Source organism: Asparagus officinalis, chromosome 9 (assembly GCF_001876935.1).
Source record: "Asparagus officinalis chromosome 9, Aspof.V1, whole genome shotgun sequence".
Taxonomy (NCBI): Eukaryota; Viridiplantae; Streptophyta; class Magnoliopsida; order Asparagales; family Asparagaceae; genus Asparagus; species Asparagus officinalis.
Genome location: NC_033802.1, coordinates 16999932 through 17006748, shown reverse-complemented (window position 1 = coordinate 17006748; position 6817 = coordinate 16999932).

Below are 6817 nucleotides of genomic sequence, written 5' to 3'. Positions count from 1 at the left end.
GAGGTTAAACTGCTCCCTTAATCCAAACGCCTTGAAAGGCTAAGGATAGAGGAGAAATTTTAGCATTGAGCCTAAGAGAAACTCCTCGACAACTTACCATGCTAAGGGCAAGAGCATGACTAGTCCAACTCAAACGGCAGTTGGTAAAGACGAATCAAGTCCGTTGATAGCTGAGGGTTTGCTCAAAATCCTAGAAGGTAATCATTAGCTGCGAGTGAAGAGATCAACTTCACCGAGCTCGTTGAAGGGCTCTGTTGGCCTTCTTGTTTTGATGATGATTTACAAACAATTTACTACTAATGTTGTTTGTCTAGTATTTGTGTTTTCTTATTTATTATAGACAAACAACGTTGTTGGAGGCTGGATGGATTGCGCCATAACGACGACATATCACAATGGAGGTTGGCCGGAATTAGGGTGAAGCACATGCCAATTCATTAGTAAGATCAGTTCAAGCCTCTCATCGCGCCAACGTGCTACCAAGTTTGAGCAGCTACAAATGAAGATCAACATCAAGCTTGGGTAACTTAGTTCTTTGGATTATATTATGTGTGTTAAGTACGTTCAAGCTCAATATCTATACACACACATGTTTATGAGTTTCCTTCGTATATACTATATAATAGTTATATACTATTATTCATACATAAGTTCTTGGTTTTCTATGCCCCCCCCTCCATGCATATATATAGATTATATAAAGTGACATATATGTTTTGGTTCGTAGTTTCAAGTTTTACTATGAAAACAAATGAATAGAATTGGCAAAATTACTATTTTGTTTCATGGTTTGTATGCCGTTCATATATATTTCACCTTTAACAAGCTTATATTTAGCTGAAATCATATTTAGTGTTTGATATATTGCATAGAATATGCAATTTCATGAAAATACTGCACTTTCTAGCTTTCGAACTTCATAACAACCAATATTATACTCTTTTAATCCAAGTCTATACAATCATGTCATACGGTTTCAAATGTTGTTTAAGTCACAAAATTGCAAAAATATCAATTTCAGGTTTTCATGTTTTACTTGACAACCATATTTTGCAAAATGATGATTATTGTTTCATTTTTGAAACGCTCCTTTTTCCAAACCAGTCACTGCTACGCATGTTTTATTCTCATGTCTACAATCATCCCCAAGTTTTACATTTTCTGCATTTATTTTTGATATTTTTAAACAGTGTTTCAAAATCAGATGCTTTTTCTCTTGGTTTTTCTACAGGCTTTCAAAAACAGTTTTTGAAGAGTATCAGTATTCGGATCGACCGCACCGGCGTTTCGACCGAACCTGAGCGTCAAAAGCTTCACTGCGCGCTCGGCACAGATAGCTGTCTGGTCGACCGGAAGTCCGGCCGCTCGCATCGCGTGAAATTTTCGGTCGACCGACAGAATTTCCGGTCGACCGACGATGGCTTTTACTGTTTCCAACGGCTAGTTTTTGTACCGTTGGCTGGGTCTTTTGGTCTTTTGTTTTGGGTGTTTTTTGCTGAGATTTCTAGTGGGTATATATACCCCATTGCTGATTTCTTTTCAAATTAACCAATAGAGTTTTAAAACAAGTTTAAGAAAGTTTTAACAAGGGTTTATGTTTGGTTTAAGTTTGTTTAAAAAGCTTTTAAGAATTTGAGTGTTTCGGTTTTGTGATTCAATTCAACAAGAGCTTGAGGAGATAATCTATTGGTGTTTGGGCATCCAACTCTTCTCCCTCCACTCTTGATATCTTGAGAAGTTTTCTAAACTCAAACTCTAGCTTTACATTTATATACTTGTTTGATTATCATTGTTCTTAAGCTAGATTTTAAAATTGAGTTTAGTTTGATTTTGATTCCACTCATTGTTACACACACCCACATTGAGCTTATAGTATTTACATACATAGTATAGTTGGGTGGTGAGAGATTGTAACTTTGAGTTGTGCCTTCATTGTGTTCTCATCCATAGTAGAGAACAATCACTTATTGTATTTGTGCTTAATTGTGAAATCACTTTGTAATACACTTGTACACCGAGTGAGGAGTGTGTGGTGAGAGTCGGGGATCGTCCCAAGAGGAGTGGCGTCGGTTGACGTGCCTAGGGAGAGGTTGTAACCGAGCACTTGAGGGAGACACGGCTAGGTCCAACACTTAGTGGGTGTAGAGTGTGATTGCAAGAGTGGTGTGATTGCATAGTGATTGTATTGTGAGGTGTAAACGTTGTTGGGGTGAACGTAGAAAACCCGGTTGTGATAGTGGATTTCTCCCCGGGAGTGGGGAGCGGAGACGTAGGACGGAAGGTCCGAACTCCGTGATCATATTGCTTGTTTGAGTTTGTCTTTGGCGTATTTGTTTTTGCATTTATCTTATATCGCCAATTGTGCATTACTCATTTATTTCATCCACTATCTTGTTTAGATTATTTACCCTTGTATTGTTTATATATCCTTGCATATATCTCTATCAAATAGGATATATCACTTTGTGTATATTGCATATTCTTGCACATAACTCTTTGTATATCTATCTTACAAGAATATAGTTGTTAATTAATTTTAATTGGCATTTAATCAGATTAGATTAGCATAAGACCCTAATCAGGGCTCCTCACTCCATCTGAGCAGGGATCACTTTACAGGTCTTCATATCCAAAGTGTTCCAGACCCCATGCGGCCTGATTCAGGTCTGAAAACTTTGGAGGGGGTTTTGTAGGCAATACAAATTGCCTTTAAATCCTTATCAGATAAGTTCAGAACAAAACTGCTAAAACCTCGCCCGAAATAGCAAAAAGGGGAAAAACATTGATAAAAAGGGGAAAACGCAGATATCTCCCAAACCGTAAGGAATTTGGCGAAACGGAGGAAGCGAACCAAAGCCTTCGACTAGGTTCGAATGGCTCCATCTCGTCGAGATAGGCGATTTTCATATATAATTCGTCCAATTCCGACTTACGGTTTGAAAGTTACGGCCTATTCTTCGATCCATGCTCAAGAGCTCGCCTGCAGCTCGAATTTCGCCTGCACGATCAAGACCCAAGTCTGCCTGCAGTCCCAAACTCGCCTGCAGACCCAGTTCGCCTGCAAGCTCGCCTGCAGACCCAAGTTTGCCTGCAGTCACAAGCTCGCCTGCACACTCGAGCCAGTCACAAGCTCGCCTGCAGACCCAGCTCGCCTGTAAGCTCGCCTGCAGACCCAAGTCTGCCTGCAGTCCCAAGCTTGCCTGCAGACCCAGTTCGCCTGCAAGCTCGCCTGTAGACCCAGTTCGCCTGCAAGCTCGTCTGCAGACCCAAGTCTACCTGCAGTCCCAAGCTCGCCTGCAGACCCAAGCTGCAGACTCGCCAGCTCACTGTCAACTGCCCACTTGGAGTATGGGAATAGTTACATCAGTGGTCAGATCCCACAAATCAAGGGAGAAAGCATGGCGCTCCTCACCTAGCAAGAATAGGATGGCTGACAGGACCCCTAAGTGGTCATATCCCACAGCTAGGGTGGCTGACAGGACCCCCTAAGTGGTCACATCCCACAGCTAGGGCGGCTGGCTTCCTCACCTCTATTAGTGGTCAAATCCCACGAATCAAGGGATGGCCCATGCCATCCCTTGCCTATTAAAACCCATCTTCAGCCAGCATGAAGAGGGGATTGGCTGTTGCATATTCTACTGGCTAATCTCCTAAAGGTTGAACCTGGACTTTTGCCAAAGTCTCCCTCATTTGAGAACTGAAGCTCCGGCAACAACTTCGATCGGATCGTCCAAGGGAAGCAGACTCGGCACGAGCACCGAGCGAGGAGTCCTATCGCCACCGAGGAACCCACGTTAAACAAGGAGGGCATTCCCTCCGCTTCTGTTGTAAAAATTTAATTATTAGTTTGTAATAAGCTGTTCTTATCAATACAAACGAAGTTCCCTATTTTCGGAAGATCAAAATTTACACCTACAATGATGAGAAGCATGCCTCATTCAGGACTTCGGTTGGGCTGTACTACTACACAGTTATGCCTTTCGGGCTTGTTTGTTGGAAAATTTACGAAACAAAAGTAAAATAATTGAATTTGATTTTATTTCCTCTAACTGCTTAGAAAAAGAATGTTTATAACTCTCTTAATCTCGATTATAATTTGAATTTCTTGATTATAAAAGAGAAGAAGATCGATGGAGATCCTCCTCTTTATTTAATTCTGGGTTCTTCATGGTAGCGATGGAGCGTCTCCCTCGAATGCTCATGTCGAGTTTGCTCTCCGTTGACGATCCGTATGTCTCCCTTTACTAGAACGATTGAAGGAACTCTTAATGAGTTTTAAGAACTCAGAACGAGTTTAAACTCTTTTAAAAGAGTCGATTGATCTTAACCGTAATTGGTTAGACATGCCAATGATGAAGAAAGTTCTATGAATCTGTTGTCGAGAAGATGATCCGAAGGAGCCTATCTCTAAATCTCCCCAAAATACTCAAAGATCCAAAGATCCCCTCCAAAGCCCCCAACTAAGCTGATCTTTCAGTTATTTATAGGCGATTAGGGGGTATAACCGCCCCTAAAATCGCTCCCTTGTGGGGCTAATAGGATGTAACTGTAAAACCCTAAAAATTTATATATTTTGTGATAAATAATAATAAATATGTTATATATTTATAAATAATATATTATGATGTTTGAGTATGCTAGGAATTGATTTGAGATCAATTCAATGTATATATGTATATATAAGAGCAAATACACAAATCATGCTCCATGAATAAATCTGGAAATTTATGACTAGTGAAGAGATTTTATATTTTACACACTAATACATTATGAATATGGAAAAACTTAAAAGATTAAAGTTGTAGATATCTTCAGCAGATTTCCAAAAAGTCTTTAATCACCTCATTCCGAGATCATATACGAAAGTTACAGCCAAAATACCAAAGAGTATGTTTCTAGTCAGACTGGGTTTTCCAGTTTCGGGTTTCGGGTTTTGGACTGTAGTTTTTTGGGTTTGCTGTCATATATACACATATTTAAACATGAAAAATACCTCTTTTCTCCTATGTTCCAAAGCCTAGCAACCCCTCTCCTCCTCTCTCAAACCCTAGCCCTAAACTTGTGTTCTCGGGGAAGTTTCATGAGGCGAAAGCGAGGAGAAGACGAGATTTACGGCGTTTGGCATCGAGGGATCTTTCTCACATGTTTTTTGAGAGTTCATCAACACCCCTCAGGAAAGTAACATCTTGCCCAACTTCATACCCTTTGTTTGCACGTTTTTATTGAGTTTTAATCCGGTTTTAATCGAGCCTAAATCGTATTTTGTGTATAAGTTATAGATCACTATGGCATATGATGTGAAAATCAAGTATTTCATATTTCAAAAGCTCACAAACAAAATTTTGTTAAAGGGATCTAGATCTGAAAATGTTTTAATAAATGTTAAATCCCGATTTATTGTTAAAAAAATGTATGAATCATGTTTATACATATGATTAGGTTTTTAGTGATGTAAGATTCATGTTAATTTTCGTTGCATATTATTATATGACTATTAGAAATATTAGACTTTCGTTTAAGAAGAATTTATCAAAGTTTAGATCTGTTTCGAAGCAGTCAGAAACTTATAGAGGGTTTCTGTCTGTTTCACAGTCGACCGCGGTGGACAGATGGTCGACCGCTGGGCGCGCAGTTGAGCAGAATCTGTCTGCTCTCTGCACGGTCGACCGCGGTAGACGCGACGGTCGACCGCTGGGCGCATTGATGAGCAGTTTGCTTCTGCTCTTTACGCAGTCGACCGGGGTGACCTCTGTAGTTGACCGCCGCACTGTTTGTGCATGTTTGAGTTTTGTTGTATACTTTTGCGTGTACGAGGAGTTGCCTCGATTATTTGATGCTAAATTTCAATGATTAATCATTCATCTATACATTTTAGATGACTTGAGGACACCAGTTTAGATCCACACACCGAGACATGTGTGAAATTAGTATGTGTATATCCTTTCATATATCTCGTCGACATTTACACATTTTAGGCAGTCCATGTGTTGGGAATTCAGTTCATTCAGTCCATGTGTTGGACATTCATCTTTCAGTCCATGTGTTGGACATTTATCATATATAGTCCATGTGTTGGACATTCAGTATAATTAGTCCATGTATTGAACATTTTGCTAAACCTTGCGTATGACACTTATCTGTATTAGGACATGGCATTTTACATGAGGTTGGGACATGATAACTATATATGTTGTACATGACATATATGTGAGTTTGACATGACACTATGTTTAGAAGTAGAGATGGGTTTGTCTTATTTTAAATTTTTGTTCCATGCATTAGATTTCGGGTTTGGTGTTTAGGGATTTACAGTTTAAGATACAAGGTATATACATGAGGTTTTTCTTGTTTGGATTATTTCGCTCGACGTACCTATGCTCGTGTTGTAATTTCCTAAATACTATAATCCACTTTTTGTTAGGATCAATGATTTTTTTATGTATATATATATATATATATATATATAGTCATATATATATATACATGTTTTGCATTAGATTTCGGGTTTGGTGTTTAGGGATTTACAGTTTAAGATACAAGGTATATACATGAGGTTTTTCTTGTTTGGATTATTTCGCTCGACGTACCTATGCTCGTGTTGTAATTTCCTAAATACTATAATCCACTTTTTGTTAGGATCAATGATTTTTTTATGTATATATATATACTGTATTTTCTATATACAACAAGCCCTCTTCCTTGGGGTTGGTTGTGATGTTGCTCGCTAGCGCTTTGACGCTCGTTGTCCCTCCCCCTTTCAGGTAACGAGCCAGGAGCCCGGAGAGTCGCAGGTTGATGGCGATGCATTTTAGCTTCA